Source organism: Cupressus sempervirens, chromosome 9 (genome assembly GCF_028749045.1).
Source record: "Cupressus sempervirens isolate cs-2001-9-10 chromosome 9, ASM2874904v1, whole genome shotgun sequence".
Classification (NCBI taxonomy): Eukaryota; Viridiplantae; Streptophyta; class Pinopsida; order Cupressales; family Cupressaceae; genus Cupressus; species Cupressus sempervirens.
The window spans coordinates 333986237-334006344 of record NC_143126.1 but is presented as its reverse complement, the minus strand read 5'-3'; positions in this window follow the sequence as shown (position 1 = coordinate 334006344).

The following is a 20108-nucleotide window of genomic DNA, read 5'->3' as shown; positions in this document are numbered from 1 at the left end:
TCTCCCCTAAGAATTTCTTGATGCTTTTTCCTTTCTAAGGCTTGTTGTTGTAGACACCTAAATTTGAATACATCAATAAGTAATCATATTTAGTCATCTCCTAGGACATTATTGATTAAATATTTACTATTTAATTAATTAATTGTCATCCTCTAGTTAATTAATTAATTTAATTAACTATAGTCCAATTGATAAAATCAAATGATCACCCAAAATCAATTTATCAATTAAATCCCTCTTCCTCTATTAAATTGGATAAATCATCAAATCTATTCAATTTAATTCCACACTCTCATTTTATTAAATAAATCATTTAATAAAATATCTAAAATCTTAAAACCTTATCCTAACCCCTAATCCAACCCATTCACCCATACTAACCTCACTTAGCCTCCTAACTAACCCATCCCATCAAAGCTAAATCACTCACCCCTAAACCCCCTTCTAAGCTAATCTTAAACCTCTTCTAATCATGTGCACAATTATAAACATGGGTTAAGACTTGCTAACCCAAGCCAAATTCAACAAATATTTTCTCCCCTCACCCTCCAACATTTATGACTCTTACACCTCTTCCATCCTCACCCATGACTCTTGCATACCCAACCATCCTCATCAAGCCTTTGACCAACCCTTATCCTATCCTCTCACACTCATCCTCCTTGTGACAAGTGTCACCTCCCCATTGGTGCTAAACTAGCACAATCCTTGTGCTCCCTTTTGAGTGCATCTTGACCCTCCCTCACCATCTCATCATCTTGACATCTTGGCCATCCATTCCTTCAACCCTTGGCCTATAAATTGAACCTCCCTCCTTCACTAAAATAATCTATCCTCCATGCAAAGTGATAATGCTATTTTGAGAGCTCATAAGCTACCAAAATACCATTATAATTTTAGAATCACTCCATGACTCCATTGTTGAAACCTTGCCTCATTCACTCCATCCATCCATCTAAGCTTGAGCATAACTTGTGAGCACACATAATTTAAATCGAGGACATAGCTTCGTCATCATGAGAAGCACTTGAGGAGTTTACCATCTTTGGTCTACTTTCCTCAAGTTTGTCTTCTTTGGTCCTATCTTAAGTGTTTCCCATGTTTAGTATGGTTAAAGCTTTCATTTAATAGTTAGTTTTCAATTTACACTACTAAACTAGGTGATACATTTTGGCACACCCGGTGGGACCCCGCATTTGGGTCAATCTAATCAATTTTTAAGCTTTTTTGTGATATTTAACCAAATTCAACATGGTTTGCTTGTGTATTTTTGAAAAAGGTTTGCTAATATTTTTGCATGTACGCAGGTTCCCCTTTCAAAATCGTGCCCCTAGCCATATAATTGGTTTTTATTTTTGAGCACCTAAAAATTAGCTTGTTTTGCGATCCTACGACCCTAGAAACACCATCTCGCAATCGCAAGAACGTGGCCATTAGCAGGCGGGAATGTGAACCTGCGATTGCGAGTTCGTAGTTCATCACTAAATAGCTTCTGCCATGTATCCTAAAATTTTCTCTACATCCCCACCAAACTTTTCTTTGTCAGAACACTAAAACCACCTGTGGGATCGCTAATATTTGCCTGTGGGAGCGTTACCTTCAACTAGTCAAATCTTTTAACTCATTTCTATCCTTGACCTCTCAAACTTGCTAATGAATTCCCCTGCAAGAAAGCTGATAAATCAACCTGCGGGATCGCTTTCTCATGGGATCACACTATGATTTTTAACCTGCGATCTCAAATTTTATTATCACCAATTTTTTATCCCTAATTCTCACTGATTGTTTCCGCATTCTCGCAACTACGAGATCGCAACATTAACCCACAGGATTTCCTTGCCTTTCTGACCAAAACTTTACTTCACATTTGTCATGTTCCCTCTGACAGTTCTCGCATTCCCACACCTGCGAGAATGCATTCTTAGCTCGCGGGTTTTCTCTAAGATCTACTTGGTTCAATTTTTTTACATTTTTTGGTGCATGTTTTTATTCTAACTAGTTTTCTACAAGTTTTCTAATCATATCTTTAAGCTCATAATCATAATCATATCTAAAATAAATTAGATAAGGGTAATTTAGGATAGGGGTAATGCAGGATAGGGGTAATTCTGATCATTTTTATGCCTATGAAAATTAACAAAATAAGTTAAAAAAATTTCCCCATAGTTAAGCTTTGATTTTGGGATTTTTGGGTGGCTAATCAAATGAATTTTTTTTTAATTTTTTTTGTAACATTGTAGGTTGGAGCAACAAACCTAATCATGTTTTTGCAGGTTTTTCTTAGAATGAACTTGCATGTTTAAAAACATCTCTCATTGAATAAATGTCGCTCAAATCACTCTCGAATGCCATGGACTAAAATCAAACTTTTATTGGAATGCATGCTTAAAACAACAAACACAATCTTGAATGCCAAGGATTAAATAATCATTGCAATACCTCACACTTCAAATTTGGGCATAAAACACTTTAACTCAATCTTGAATGCCTAACAATCAATGACCATCGCATGGTTTTGACATACTTCAACGATGCTCAAATTTCTTATGTTGACGACCTCTAGATTTCCATTATGTTGACGATGCTGTCAAGTTGGAATGAACATTGTATGTTATAAACACGAGTTTCTTCAATCATAGCTTACAAAATCTAAATCATCAATTGGAATGAACGCGTTTCTTTTAAACCCAAGATCATATATCTAGTCTTGTTTTACACTTTTTAGGAGGCCTGCTTGGGGATTTCATCACCCCTAGGGATGACCTCAAATTTAGCATTCTGGTGGAGTATAAATATTAAGAGGTGAATCAAAAGACACCTCTCTTGGAAGCATAATCTTGTCACTCTTGGCTAAGCCCCAAAGAACTTTATACCTTCGGGAAGTCAAGGTGGAGATTTGGGTTATCGTCTCCTCCCGACTGAGTGGCATTATTTTCTTTCATCTATAGAATTGAGCCTCACGTCCCTTGCATATATCAAAGACATCCCTAGCTAATCTTGTATATCCTAGCAAACATCTTATAGGGCTATTGGTGTGTGTGGCATGCTTGCATGTTCAACATCCTCCCCATGTTTCAGAAAAAATCAAATCATTTTTCTAAAGAGATCACTTGTCTACCATTTGAAATGGTTATTAGCAAGTCCATTCGCAACAACCCAACCATTGGTTAAACATTCAACCCAAATGAAGGGCATACTTAACGTAGTCACTATCTCATCCAAGATTCATCCAAGCTTCCAAGATTTCCTCTAGTATCATCATTCTTGACGTCTTCCATAGAATCTTCCTTTTGCTCTCCATGTCTTAACTATGCAATATCCCATCCCTACCCAATTCATCATCCAAATCCAAATCTAAGCTTACCAAATTATCCTAATCTACATTTTCATATTCATCCTTCATCCCCAAAACATCATGTCACAATCCTATTACACTGAGTTTTGTCATCCCACCTTTTCTCCCACCTCATCCTATTCCAATGATGATGATGATCTTGTTGACCATGACAGGTATATTGAAAGCCTTAGAGATATTCCTCCAAACATCCCCCAAAATCCAATCATTCCTCCAAACTACTCCATCTTTCCTCCATGTATACCCATTAGTACTCCCTACCATACCTTTGACAAGGGAAATCCATTACTATCCTCATCTTTACCGCCTTCCTATACTATGCCCACATATTCATCTTATACATCAGTCATATCTCCATCTTCCTCTACCTTCATCTCCCAGCCTCCACCATTCCAAAATAGTTCTAGTAGCTACATCCCTAGTCCAAATCTACCATCCCAATATCCTCCAAACCCATTTCCAAATCCTCTAATCAATCCTAGTCATACGACACATCACCCCAATCCCCTTTCTCCTCCTAGTCCAACACACTTTTCTCCAAATAATTTTCCAAGGAAGCCCAAAGCAACTCCCTCTCCCACCCCCATCACTCCTCTTACATCATCCTATTGCTACCATCCCTATTGCATCCACCCCACTTATCAAACCCCTTCCATCTCCTACATCCCATTCATCGAATCCCTCCAAATCCCATCCACATCTCCTCCTCCTAGCATTACCCAAATCCCATATAATGAACCTCATGATCCCATCCCCGATCAACCCATCCCAATTGTAGAACCTCCTACCCATCCATCTACCTCACTTAAAGAAACCATCCATACTTCTCCTATCATACCACCCACTCCCACCCATTTCTGTCAAGATCTTGTCCAAAAGCATGTTGAAATATCCCTCGACACAATAGAATATCCCACCATCCCACTTATTCCCCTACATGATCCACTTTTACCATCCCCTCGATATCTGAATCCTACCATCTTACCTACTCTGTCTGAAGATCCATTCCCATCACTCCATCCAAATCAAGATCATATCCTTACATCCCCTCTACTCCATGATCATACATCTCCCTAATCCATGATGATAGATCCATCGAAGAAGAAATAACTATCATATATGAAGCTTTGACTCCTTCAGCTAATAATGGACTCACATCTTGTGTTCCAAATAATGAACATCTTATTAAAGAAAGAAATAAAAATGTATCTCTAGATGTTGGTATCCTCGCTATTCTTGCATGGTCCCAAGTCCTTCCATCTTCACCCCAAAGTTCCCATCCATCTTGTTCTACATCTCTTTTGGGCTCTTATCCTACTCCTTATCTCCAATCCTCCATTTTGGGTCCATATATCCCTTATCTAAATCCCTCACCCTTTCCATTAATTTTGGGTCCTTACATACCTAATATGAATCCTTTATCTCCCCCATCTATTTTGGGACCTACACCTTCCCCATTTCCATATGTTTTAGGCCCATATCCTTCATTCCGTCCATCCATTTTAGGCAGTTATATCCATCCATATCCTATATTCCAATCCATCATTCCATCCCCTCAAATCCACCAGCTAGATCATCAAAGGCACTCACCCTTGAATCCCTTCCAACCTTTAAACCCTATCACTCCATCCATTATCCCTCCATCTCCTCCATGCTCTTGTTCTCATCCCATGGCTAATAGAAGCATATTGGATGCCAAAATACAAAAGCATAAATCCAAAAATCCACACAAATCCAAGTCTTGACATATCCCTTCTAAAATACATGTTCAAGAAGAAAAACATTTGATCCAAATCAAAGAAAAAGTCAAGAGGCCACAAAGGCCCAAGCTGAAAAAGTCAAAAATCATGTGGATACCCAAGATGCTCATAAAAAAAATGCATCTCAATTGGCATCCATTCATGCTACTCAAAAAGCCTCATCCATTCATCCTTTATCCAAATCTTCATATAAACATCCTTCATCCCCCCAATCCACTCTTAGTCCATATGCTTCTTATCCTTAATTTCCCATCCTCCATCTTCCAACTCTACTTTTAGCCCTTATCTTTCTCTTCCTCCATTTTCTCCTCAACCTCGCTCAATACCATCTTTCCCACTACTTTATCACCTCTCAAGGTGTGCGCCAATGATGATCTTTCCATTTTCCTCATCCATTTGCCCAAAAGTCTCATGTCTTCCCATCCATTATCTATCAAACTCCCACCCACCATTCCACTTGTTCAATCCAATCCTTTTCCATCCATCCTACCAACATTTATGAGTAAAAATGCATCAAAAAAAAAAGTCAAAAAAAATAAAAAAAATAAAAAAATCGTCCAATGGTGAAAACTTGGCAATTTAGGTGCCTTGGACAAGTAACATGGTGAAAACTTGGAAAACAAGCATCATGCATAATCCCTCCATCCAAATGCTTTGTACACTTGGGGGCACGTTCCATCACCCATCATACCCATCTCATCCCACCATACCAACCACATCCTATCCATTTCACCCACCATCCTCCATTGGATCTTGATCCTCATAAAGTCCACCACTAGATACATGCTTTTGGTCATCCCTTTGACATCCATTTTCCATCAAAGTTTGTATCCACCTATCCTTTATCTACCCATTCTTTCATCCATCCAATCCCTCCATTGGCCTCATCCACCATCCTCCTTATCCTCTACCTCATTAACCTTTCACATCCTAGCTTCCATCTATCTCCCTCATCCTCTTGTTGACCAATATTCAATCCTACCACATCCCTCATAAAAAATCCTCTTGAATAGCATATTATAACTGGGGGCACTCTATTCCTTAGAGACCGTGTTGTGTCCATCTTTCCATCAATCCTTATCTTTTTGCATTCCTCTATCCACTATTCCCTTTTTCATCTATCCTTGCATCTCCTATCATTACCTCCATCTTTCCATCACTTGTTACATCCCTTGTCATTGGTATCTAGCCCTCAACTATCTCCTCATCTTGAGCTTCCATTCGCTATCCTCTCATCCTAAGCTTTTGTTCCGCTATCTCCTCATCCTGAGCTTTTTACTTCCACTATCTTAAGCTTTTCACAAACCATCTTCTCCTTTTTATCTTTTCATCCCCTCTATCTCCTTATCCCACACTTTTCCTCTACCTCCTAATCTCAAGCTTTTCATCCACTATCTTCTCATCCCAAACCTTTCATCCACCATCTCTTCATCTTTATCTTTCCTGCCACTATCCTATCATGCTAAGCTTTTGTACAATAATTCCTTGTACATCCTTTGATTTTTCAATTGTATATTCCTTGCACATAAGTCCTTTGCTTAGTACCATTGTATACCTCTTATCTCTTCATGTCAATTTGTTCTTGATCAAAAACCTTGTAGTTCTCTTGGTTAAGTGCTTCAAAAAATCCTTGTATGAGATCCCTTGTCATCAAAATGTTGTCCTAAAGAGTTCTGCTTGCTCAACTCATCCTAGTCCTTGATATTACTGATAGATCCTTGTAGGATACATCCTTCCTCTCATCTGATCTTGGTCCATCAGTATCTAGTCCTATCGATCTCTTTGGAAAAAGGTTAACTTTTTTATGGATTTACATTTTCTTTAGATTTATTTTCTTTTCAGAATTTCTAGCTTGATTCTTAAAGTATCTTTTTCAAGTGATTTGGGTTGTTCCCTCCTCAAGGTCACCATAATCTTTTATATCATGGTGTGCTACAAATGGGGCAATTCGAGTACAAGGCCTTGATCAGGTCTTTCATCTTTTCTTTTTTGTTTATGGGTTACCCAGTATCGTTCCCACTCTGATTCTCCCAAGATTCATGTGTGATGCTGGGGCAATCCTTGTGTGTTTATTTGATGTTATTCCTATGTAATATTGGTACAAAGGCCTTGATGTTCTTGGTAACCTTGGCATATCTCCAATATTCCTATATCAAAATATGTGCTCAACTACATGGTTGTGTTCCCCTTTGGACCACCCCCATGCTCAAGCTTCAATCGATCCTATCAAAACATCCCATCCTATTAGTGCAACCCATCCTATCCAAGGATCCCATCTCACCCAATAATCCCATCTTATCAAAGAATCCCACCCTATCCAAGAATCCTATCCTATCCGAGCATTCCAACCAATCTCTCAATCCCATCATATCCAATCTTGCATCAATCATAATCATAGCTCTTGCATTGAATCATAATTGTAGCTCTTGCATCAACCATAATCCTAGCTCTTGCATCAAATCATAATCATAGCTCTTGCATCAATCATAATCATAGCTCTTACATCAAATCATAATCATAGCTCTTGCATCAATCATAATCATAGCTCTTGAGTCCATCACAATCATAGCTCCTACATCAATCATAATCTTAATCATCATCAATCTTCATCCTAGAATCATAATCTCCCCAACTGTACCCTCCCATTCTTAGCCCTTGGCTATCCTTGTGCACATGGTTTTCCTTTGGATCATTCTCCCATAGTGAGAGCATGAGCTTTCTCCTACCCCTCTCTTAGCCACTCTTTGTCCTCCTGCTCATCCTTGATTCTTGTGCTTTTCAAGAAGCTATCAGGCCTCACCTTCTCTCCCCACCACCTTCTTGAGGGGGCATCATGCAGTCCATTCTCTCCTCTTCTACTCAAAACTAGGGCAACTATGTTTCTTTAAAAAGTCTTCTTCATGTCATTTATGTTTGAACTTCTTTGAAATAGTATTTTTCCAACACTATGTCAAAGAGGGGCAAAATGTAGACACCTAAATCTGATTACATCAATAATTAATCATATTTAGTCATCTCCTAGGACATTATTGATTAAATATTTACTATTTAATTAATTAATTGTCATCCCCTAGTTAATTAATTCATTTAATTAACTAGAGTCCAATTGATAAAATCAAATGATCACCCAAAATCAATTTATCAATTAAATCTCTCTTCCTCTATTAAATTGGATAAATCATCAAATCTATTCAATTTAATTCCACACTCTCATTTTATTAAATAAATTATTTAATAAAATATCTAAAATCCTAAAACCTTATCCTAACCCCTAATCCAACCCATTTACCCATACTAACCTCACTTAGCTTCCTAACTAACCCATCCCATCAAAGCTAAATCACTCACCCATAACCCCCCTTCTAAGCTAATCCTAAACCTCTTCTAATCATGTGCACAATCATAAACATGGGTTAAGACTTGCTAACCCAGGCCAAAGTCAACAAATATCTTCTCCCCTCACCCTCCAACATTTATGACTCTTACATCTCTCCCATCCTCGCTCATGACTCTTGCATACTCAACCACCCTCATCAATCCTTTGACCAACCCTTATCATATCCTCTCACACTCATCCTCCTTGTGACAAGTGTCACCTCCCCATTGGTACTAAACTAGCACAATCTTTTTGCTCCCTTTTGAGTGCATCTTGACCCTCCCTCACCATCTCATCATCTTGACATCTTGGCCATCCATTCCTTCAACCCTTGGCCTATAAATTGAACCTCCCTCCTTCACTAAAATAATCCATCCTCCATGAAAAGTTATAATGCTATTTTGAGAGCTCATAAACTACCAAAATACCATTATAATGTTGGAATCACTCCATGACTCCATTGTTGAAACCTTGCCTCATTCACTCCATCCATCCATCTAAGCTTGAGCATAACTTGTGAACACACATACCTTAAATCAGGGACATAGCTTCATCATCATGAGAAGCACTTGAGGAGTTTACCATCTTTGGTCTACTTTCCTCAAGTTTGTCTTCTTTGGTCCTATCTTAAGTGTTTTCCATGTTTATTATGGTTAAAGCTTTCATTTAATAGTTAGTTTTCAATTTACACTACTAAACTAGGTGATATAGTTGTAAGATGCCTATTTGCTCCAATGTCATAGTATCATAGTCATACTTTGGAATAATAGTTTCTTCATCAAGGATTATGTCTCCATAATTAATTACCTTTTCTACCTTTGATGAGTTGGACCTTGGCACTAATATTTGTAAGGGAATGGCTTCTATGCTTAGCCTTTGAAGAGTTTGAATAGAAGGAGTGGCAGATGTTGGTAAGGTTACCAGTCCTTGTGTGGACACGTGTTCCTTCACCTTTTGTGTTTGCTCATTCTCTTCAGGCTTGCCCTAGTCTATCACTATGACTTGGTTAACACCTTGTTCTTGTGATGTAGGTAGAGATGAATCTATCTATCCTATTTTCTACTTTTGACATATAGTAATATCTTCCTCTTCTGCCTTCTTCTCAATTGTATCAATTTTAACACTTGCATCAACCTTGGTGGATTTTTCTACTTTTGTTTGAGCCAATGGTTGCACATGAGTACTCAAAGGGCTGATGGAAGGTGGTTCTTGTGGATTCACCTTCTCCCTTGTGACTTTAATCATAGCCTTTTGCAGTTCTTCTACACTAACCAAAATTGGATTTCCACAAAGTTTAGCTTGGAGTGTGGACTGATCCAATATCCTCTTTAGATCTTTTGTAGTAAGTGGATTGATCTTTTGAGCTGATGCATTAGAAACATCCTTAATAGTTATAGTTTTAATGGTTTTTGTTGTGTCATCGAGAGGACTAACACTCAACACTTGTGTGTCCTGCACACTCTATTCATCTTGTTGCTACTCAGTTGTTGCTTTGTCATCATTTAATTTTTCTATCTCTTCCCAAACTATATTATCTATATGATCATCTTCCTTATCATCTTCCTTGTCATCATTGTTATCATCATGTTTACCCTCTGAAGGGTCAGCTTATCCTTGCTTTATAGTGGTCAACCCATAAATGAATTTCTAGATTTGTGTTGACTTTTTCATAACATCCTCAATGTAATTTTTAAGAATGCTAAAGGCTCTATATTTAGGTGTAAACCTAACTGCATATCTCTTGACTACCTTACTAATTTTTCCCTTTGTCAATTCTTGCATTACTTGGGCTAATGTTGTTTCCCTAATCTATCTTTCCAAATTGAAACAATAATACCATTTTTGCTCAACAATATCATATAAGTCATTTGGTATTGAGTTGGAAAATTCTAGTGGAGTGTTCTTAAACTTTGACATCATATAATGCCTCTTCCACTTGGTCTTTCTCTTCTTTTTCCAATTTATCAAAGTCAATGTGTTTAAAGCCAGATAAATCTGCATCGCTCTTAACTTTGTCACATAAGTTCTCAAGATCAGATAGAGGATTGTGACTTACCACCTTGAATTGTCTATTATCATCTAATTTTGTCTTCTCTTCATCAGAATCTAGTTGTGCCACATATTTTCTTCTAACTCTACACCTATAGTCTCCTCTTCTTCTTTATCTTCTCCCATGACTTGAGTCAGAGCTAGAGGTTCTTGAGCTTGTGCTTGTTCTTCTCTTCGTCCTCTTCTTCTTCTTCCTCTTCCTCCTCTACACCTTCTCCAATTTTTTATTTTAGCTTCTTAACCACCTTATCCTTCTTCTTGATAGTGGAGGTAGTTTTTAGTTCCATTACAATCTTTGATTTCACCATCTCATAGTTTCCAAAGACTTTAGCAGTCTTATCTACTTCCTTAGCAAGTAAGACTATTATGGCTACTAAGGTGTCATCTACATTTACCTCATAATCTAAGTGTCTCAACTATCTTACCCTTGGTGTAGGAGCTTGCACAAATGTGAAGTCAACATCAACAAGAAAACATACATCATTATAATGTATCTGCACTAAGAAAATTGGTATCCTCATTCTTTCTTTCATTGAATTCTTAAAATCTTCAAAGCAACTAGTCATTATGGTTTCAAAGTTTTCTCCCAATTTCTCAATTTACTCATTAATCTACACTACAATTGATCTATTTTTTTTCCATCCTATAGTACCAAATGAGGGGAATGTACTCTATACATAAAAGAATATACAAACCAACATTGAACCAAAATTGCACTATGCACTCTTGGTTTTCCTTATAGCTCCAAGATTCTCCATAAGTTGTTGTAGATAAAGTTCTACTAGATCATATGTATGATCTTTCTTTACAATTTTGTAACCAACATCCCTGGCTATATAGGGTATACTATTCAATCTACTAGATTGATAGAATTTATGTGAGATTACCCTTACAACAAAGTTTAGCAATGGATTCATGATGGTATCTATGGTCATACCTCTCTTGTTCCATATTTCTCCAATATTCTTTTCAATTAATTCCTTTGAATCACTTCTGAGTGTCTTTGGCTACTCTAGAGTTGGGTAGCTAGTAACCCTATAAATTATTCTTAGTTATTTGGATTGGTCCTCCTTCTAGCCACAAGGAACCATCATGAATTTTTCTTAGCACAATCCTTATCCACTTAGTCTTAAATACATTTAGAAAATCTAGGGCTCATGTCAAACCCTTTTTCTCAACAATTTCGAATTCCTCTTTCAAAACACCATTTTCACACAATCTATTATGTGCACCTCTTATCTCTATGTCACCAATCCTTCCTATCTTGCAATTGTAGCATTTCCTCACATCTTGCACCATTATTACATCTTGTAGGATCATTGAAAATGTGACAAAAGGATCTTATTTATAGGTGATGTCAGGGATTGACCTTAAATATAGGCTACTTAAATTCATTACTGACTAGCTAAACATTTAAAACTTATTTCCCTTCAATAATTTTTGAACTAGATGCCATCTTGTCAAACTAGGGTTTACAAAAATTGAAACTACATAGCTTGGCTTTTGATAAATACCTTGAAAATCTATCAAACTGATGATGAATTTCTACACAAATGTTCTTTAATCACTTTTGACAAATTTGAGCTCACTTCTAGCTCTTCTTGCTCTTTCTAAAATTTGAAATAATGAATAATGAGCAAAAAATTGATCATATACCCTTCAAAAACCTTGCATTTAATGCTAAGTTCTTACATAGTTGTAAGATCAGAAATAACCAATTTTGAGTTCACTCAACATCCATTGATATTTCTGCCACTAGGAAACTACTACGAGCTCGACATCAACTAGATAGTCTGGCAGCTCAGCATCAACTAACATTCTACTCAGTATACATTGGAAATATTTCATACTTAGCAAAAACATGAAAAATTTAAAGATTTTTCTTGGGTTTCTAACAACATCTTGCATCTTTAGTCATGCTAATTTAGTCTTTTTAGTACCATCTCCTTTTGGAATGGATGCATGATATAACTTTAAATATTAATCCCATATACCTCAAGTGTTTGCCTAGTTTGATGAGGTGTGATCACCTGACCCATTGGGTGCAGTGATCCCTTCTCCATTTGATGTGCTACAAACATCTTTCTTCTTCCTTTTCTTGTTCATCTCATCTTTGATGTGTTTTATATCTACCTTGCCTTTACCTTTATCAAATTCATAACTTGGTGCCTTTGACCTAGTTAGACAATATTTACTGATGTGACTAGTCTTCAAATTGCTAAAACATGTAGTTTGACTCAACTGTCTTTTGTAGTTACCACTAAACTATTTCCTAATACAATTCTTAGGAACATGTGCATATTTTTGACAATAATGATAGCTATATCTTGTATTATAGTCCTAATTATAAAATTTCCCATTGTTGCTTACCTTTGCTAACTTGTTTGATGACCACATTGATTTGGATTTGCATTCAAAGGCTCTATGTCCATACTTCTAATAGTTATAGCAATAACATTCAAATCTTTTTGTATACATAGTCTTGGTTCTACATTCATGTGCCTTATGACCTTACTTGTTGCACTCATGACAATGGGTCATGTTCTTAGGCTTTACATTATGAATTGTACTTTTGTTCCTACACACATTAGCAATATTTCATTTCTTACCAAAATTATGACAAGTAGGTTTTGATTTCTTACCTTTGATTTTACTTTCTTCTACAACTTTGGATGATTCTCCTTCTTTAGTGCTTATGTAGCCCAATCTTGATGTATCATTATTGGATCTAAGTGATCTTAGTAATTGCTCAAAGTATTTAATGGCTTCATTTGGATTGTTGAAACTTTAAGAAAATTCATTTTCTTTCTTTAGGCCACTCTACAATTATTCATTTTGCAACTTCAATGTAGTTATCTCAATGTCCTTGACATTTAGTTCAAAGTTGGCATTCATCAATTGACTTAGAGTATCCAATTACATGTTGGAAATCTTGGTTAGTTCTATTGACTTCTCTTCTAGTATATTGGCCAAAACTTTTTTTTCTTCTTCAATCATGGTCTTGTCTTCTATGACTTTCTTCTTTTTTTTAGTCACCTCACGTAGCAGTATAGCTTGTGATTCTTGTTCTAGCTTGATATTTCTTTTCCATTAGATCTATAACTGCTGCATCAAATTCATTGGAGTCACCATTTGCAAATAGCTTTTAGTCTCTATCTCTTTATATAGTGTGGCATTCTCCACAATAGAAATATCTTTCCTTCTCTTCAAGGATTTCTTTAGTTTCTCTCTTGTCTCATTTAGCTAATGTAGTATGAGATGTATTTCAATCTTTTGGCTCTCAATAGTTTTTTTCAACTTGTAGACTTCCATTTCAAGATCTTTCCTCAAAGCTACAAAGCTTCTCTTTTAGAGAACAAGACACTGATACTAATTTTTGGAATTATAAGTGGAAAGAGTAAACTTCTAAGAGGGGGGGGGGGGGGGAGGGGGTGGATTAGTAGTTTAACCTTGGACCCATAAAACTTTCACCATTCATTCATCACATGCATTAAAATACTAAAATAACATGTAAAGCATATGTAGATAAATCATATAACTATGTAAGAATTCACACACATAACACCAAATATAATTACACAGAAACCCTCCAAGTGAGAAGGTAAAATTGGGGTGGGATGACACCCACAAATCTTCACTACTATAGTAATAAAGTGTATCCAATGAAGGTTACAATGTTTTGACCCTAAAACATGATCTACCCTATGAAAGGTCTACTCTATTAAAGGCTTACAAAGACTGTTAGGTCTCACCTTGTTAGAGGATTTCAACACCCTCTTAGATGTGTGACTTATTAGAGGACTTCAACTTACAACTAAGTAAGCACCCTGTTAAAGGATTTCATACAACTTGTTAGGACTACTTTGTTAAGAGATTTAACTAAAATCTCCAATTAAAATGTCTTAGCATAGATCCTGCAATTGGCACTTGCTTTCCTGATTATAGATCACCTCTACACAATATCTTATTGATTCTTCACAATTAGATGTCATAATGCTATATCATTTCTTCTATCCTCTATTCTTCTCTAACTAATTCTACAGTTCACTCTATAACTTCTAAGTCAGCTTGAATGTTTTGCATGTAAACTATCTTATTCATTCCTCCAATTTGATCACTCATGCATAAAGAGTTTAGTGCTTTGTCCTCCTTAAGAAGACATAGGTGGCTTAGGGTTAGGTATGAATCTATGGCTGAGATTCATCCATTTTTCCACTTAAACCTTTCCTTTTTCTAATTGGTTGTATGTAATTGCACACGAAATCCAAATATAGATTCATCCTTATCTTCAAAATATCAAAATCTATCTTTAAGTGGGCTAAAAAACAATTTACATAGTTATTTGAGCCATTACAAACAAATATGTCAAAAAAATGTCACTCGACATATGAAGTCTCTAATTCTCAGCATGCATTGTTTTATATAGTATGACTCAACACTACATTACTTGAAATTCACTATTTACTTGGCTCCTAAATCATTTGGCACCTAAGTGACTAGACACATGAGTGAATTGGCACTCATTAAAACTTGACGTGGTCTAATATTTACATATTGTGCTCGGCATGCATTACTAGTTTGGCATGAATTGAGTAAATGGATTAAGTGTGTTGACACTTACTTGTCAAAACAAATCTAAGATCAACAATAAAGATTATGAAAAATAAGAGAGATGTACCCAATGTGAATGAGGAGAAGTTTCCTACATGGAAGACCTTGATGAAGCTGCACATATCTAGTATCAGTGATGTTGTTGTCAATTTTTTGAGCAATGAATATGTAGAGGTAACAACTACCCCTCTAATTGTTGAATAACTAAGACATAAGTTAGATCACAACCAAGAAATATTGGAGATTTACTTAGCCCTAGGCTATGTTGAGTTTGATGACCTTAAAGATTGAAATGCTACAAAGAAGATGTGAGATAGATTGAAGACTATATATGGAGGCAATGAAAATGTACTAAGAGCCAAAGTAGAAAGCCTAAGAGGTAAATTTGATGAAATGAGAATGACGGAAGGTGAGAACATAGTACAATACTGCACAATATTTAAAGAAATTTTTTATGTTATTCGAGGAGGAAATGGAACAAGTAAACATGAAATAGTGATATGTAAGGTATTGAGGACTCTACTACCTATTTATGCCTTTAGAGTCTCTTCAATTCAATAATTGAGATGCAACATAGGTAACAATTTAACATTAGAAGGTGTGTTTGGTAGACTTTCTACTTTTGAGATCTCTAATTTTTTTAACTACACACCTGCTACCATTGCATATGCTTTCAAGTCACAATTGATTCTTAGTAAGAAGTAAGGAAAACATGTGAAGAGTGAAAGTGATAGTTTTGATGATGATATTGATGAACTTGAAGCCCTCATTGCAAAAGGTTTGGAAGAGGAAGAGGTAAATATAAAGGTAAATCACCTATCATTATTTTTTCATGCAACAAAGTTGGTCATATTATTGCTAGATGTCATGATAGAGAAGATAAGGATGAAAAGAAGGAAAAAAAGTACAAAGTAAGAAGAGACAACAAAGACTACAAAAGAATCAAGGATGAAAAAGGTAAAAAAATCTTGTTATATTGCTGAAGAAAAGTCTGATAATGAATTTGAGAGTAATGATGATGAATTTGTCTATGTTTCTATGAAAGAAGAGTCTGATGAAGATGAGAAATTCGCATTAATTTCTTATGTGAACAAAATTGATAGATGGATAATTGATAGTGGATATTCCAATCATATGATTGGTGATAAAGACAAACTTGAATATATTGGTCCATACAATGGTGGATGTATTAAATTTGGTAATAATATCCTATGTGTTGTAAAAGGTAAAGGCACTATCCAACTAACTGGCAATATAACATGTGTACACTAGAAAAGGTGCACTTCTCTAAATCATTCTATCCAAAATTCTCCATAGATTGGAAAGCTCGAATGCCGACTTAGAGCTCCCTAGTCATGGAGTGCAAGGGGCATAAAAATGAGAATATAGGAGCTCTCAGCTGAGCCTTAGAAATATAGCCCTTGCTAGTAAACCACAAAATTGGAGATTCTTTAGACAAGAGCATGAGTGCTAGTGTCAAAGAACTCTTTAGATCATGCAATGCAAAAATGAAACTAAATTAGGATGAGATGCACAATGCAAGCTATGCTAATAATGAGATGGGAATGTTACAAATCCAACTATTAATCTATGTGATCTAATTATTTGCAAAGGAATCAAAGTTAAACTAAAATGCAACTATGCTAAGAATGCCATATGATCTTATGCTAATGTGATGGAAATGAGAGAATGAGACAAGAAATGAGAAGTTCTCCACAAAGCTCCAAAGAAACCTGTTAGAAATCCTGTAGCATAACAATATTCAAAATGAGGATGGATCGTTTGAAGGGAAAAGCTCTCTCCCTTTTAAAGATGTACGGACGGTGGAGATCAAGATGAAGATTATGGATGATCAACGGTTGAATTCAAAAAGAGGAGTGATCCATGTGCACACACAAGTCAACCAATAGAATATAAGTTGACTTGTCATATAAGACAAAAGTCACAAAGCCTTTTCTTTTAATTGTAAAATAGAAAAAGGACTTTATGTGTGCACTTTAAGTGGGTTAGAAGAATGGGGTGTTTTATTTAATTAAAAGGGGACATGTTCTTTTAATCAAATAATGAACTTAGGATAGCATAGTCAAACTATAGGTTATAATCAAATAAATTGATTATTAGCAATTTGGTCTAGGTAAATGATTAAATTAATTTAGCCAAAATGTTGAAAAGGGGGCTAATAGTCTAGATGACCATTTTTAGGTGATTACATTTGCCCCTCTTTGACTAATGCATGATCAATCTGGGAACACATTATGTCAAAGAAAATAGAAAGCCAAGTAGGCAGTGATAGATGTAGATGTCTGATTCCAAAGAATGAAATGCAAAAATAGATAGCAAGTCCTAAATGTACAGCCTGATAGTGGTACTACTGAACACTAGGAAAAGATGATGTTAGAATTCAAGAAGAATGCTAACACTTAGAAAAGCAGATAGAGTGAGAGCAAGTGAGAAGATCAAAAAAATGCTCCTAAGCAGGGATAGAGTATTTTTGCCCCCTCGGGATCGAAATTGGAATGAGGTAAGGGGATGCAAAAACTAGCTAGAAATGAGAAAAATAGATTATAGCAATGTCCAAGATGACAGATAGATGATTAGAACCCAAGAATGACTATAAATTTTTGATAAAATGCCCCAGTTTGACTAGAGTTGACCTTGAAGGATATAGCATAAAAATTAGGTCAAATCGTATAGAAAGAGGATCTAGATGTGAAAAGGTGAATAGAAGTAGATATGAAGTATGGAAATGATGAAGACATGAAGAAATGAAGATGCCCCAGTGATGATTTAAATATTAGACCTTAAAAGGTTAGCTAACTGCTTAGAAGAAAGTAGAATTTTAAAAGACAATTTTGACCATCAAGATGAACTCGAATTTGGATTTTGATCTCGAAAATGAATCTAGGACGTCAAAATTATTTAAGAGGTCAAAACTTTATATAATGTGATGACAAGATAGAAAAGAGATGAAGCGAAAGATTAAGAAGGTGAAAAGACATGAACAAGAAGAAATTAAAGAAATATATGAAAGGAGTTAGCTGATATGTCCACAAAAAGATGAAGAAAGAGAGCTCTCCCCATATGCAAGAATGCAAGACTAAGCTAGAAAATGAACCTAAAATGCAAGCTAATATGCAAAGTAGTTTACCAGCAAGAAGCGCATAACATTTAGACTCTTAATTTCATCATTGAGCATTTATTAGGGACATCATGAGAAAAGGTACACTTCTCTAAATCATTCTATCCGAAATTCTTCATAGATTGGAAAGCTCGAATGCCGACTTAGAGCTCCCTAGTCATGGAGTGCAAGGGGCATACAAATGAGTATATAGGAGCTCTCAGCTAAGCCTTAGAAATACAACCCTTGCTAGTAAACCACAAAATGGGAGATTCTTTAGACAAGAGCAAGAGTGCTAGTGTCAAAGAACTCTTTAGATCATGCAATGAAAAAATGAAACTAAATTAGGATGAGATGCACAATGCAAGCTATGCTAATAATGAGATGGGAATGTTACAAATTCAAAAATGTACACTAGAAAAGGTGCACTTCTCTAAATCATTCTATCTGAAATTCTCCATAGATTGGAAAGCTTGAATGCCGACTTAGAGCTCCCTAGTCATGGAGTGCAAGGGGCATACAAATGAGTATATAGGAGCTCTCAGCTGAGCCTTAGAAATACAGCCCTTGCTAGTAAACCACAAAATGGGAGATTCTTTAGACAAGAGCAAGAGTGCTAGTGTCAAAGAACTCTTTAGATCATGCAATGCAAAAATGAAACTAAATTAGGATGAGATGCACAATGCAAGCTATGCTAATAATGAGATGGGAATGTTACAAATCCAACTATTAATCTATGTGATCTAATTATTTGCAAAGGAATCAAAGTTAAACTAAAATGCAACTATGCTAAGAATGCCATATGATCTTATGCTAATGTGATGGAAATGAGAGAATGAGACAAGAAATGAGAAGTTCTCCACAAAGCTCCAAAGAAACCTGTTAGAAAACCTATAGCATAACAATATTCAAAATGAGGATGGATCCTTTGAGGGGAAAAGCTCTCTCCCTTTTAAAGATGTACGGACGGTGGAGATCAAGATGAAGATTATGGATGATCAACAGTTGAATTCGAAAAGAGGAGTGATCCATGTGCACACACAAGTCAACCAATAGAATATAAGTTGACTTGTCATATAAGACAAAAGTCACAAAGCCTTTTCTTTTAATTGTAAAATAGAAAAAGGACTTTATGTGTGCACTTTAAGTGGGTTAGAAGAATGGGGTGTTTTATTTAATTAAAAGGGGACATGTTCTTTTAATCAAATAATGAACTTAGGATAGCATAGTCAAACTATAGGTTATAATCAAATAAATTGATTATTAGCAATTTGGTCTAGGTAAATGATTAAATTAATTTAGCCAAAATGTTGAAAAGGGGGCTAATAGTCTACATGACCATTTTTAGGTGATTACAACATGTAGAAATGTTTGCTAGGTTTAAGGAATTAACTCCAAATGTTTGAGTGTTTCACAACTAAAAAATTAGGTTATAGAGTTGAATTTCACAATAGGAAGGCCAAGATACATAATGGTGATGGTAAGATAATTGGAACTAGTGAGCAGATAAGAGGTGACTTATTCTATCTAGACCTATCAAAAGAGACATGTATGTTTGAACAACAACAAGATGTTTGGTCATGGTACAAAATATTATGTCATGTGTATTTTTATAATTCGGTAAATATAAATAAGACAAAGAAAGTAAGAGTATTTCCTAAACTAAAGAAGCCTAAAAATGCTATGTGCAAATAGTGTCAATTAGATAAGATTACCAAGTCTAGTTTTAAGATTAAAGCATATAATGCTAGTGGTATTTTAGAATTGGTTCATACTAATGTATGTGGACCCATTTGTGTTAAAATTTACCACGGAGATCAATTTTTCATTCTATTTGTG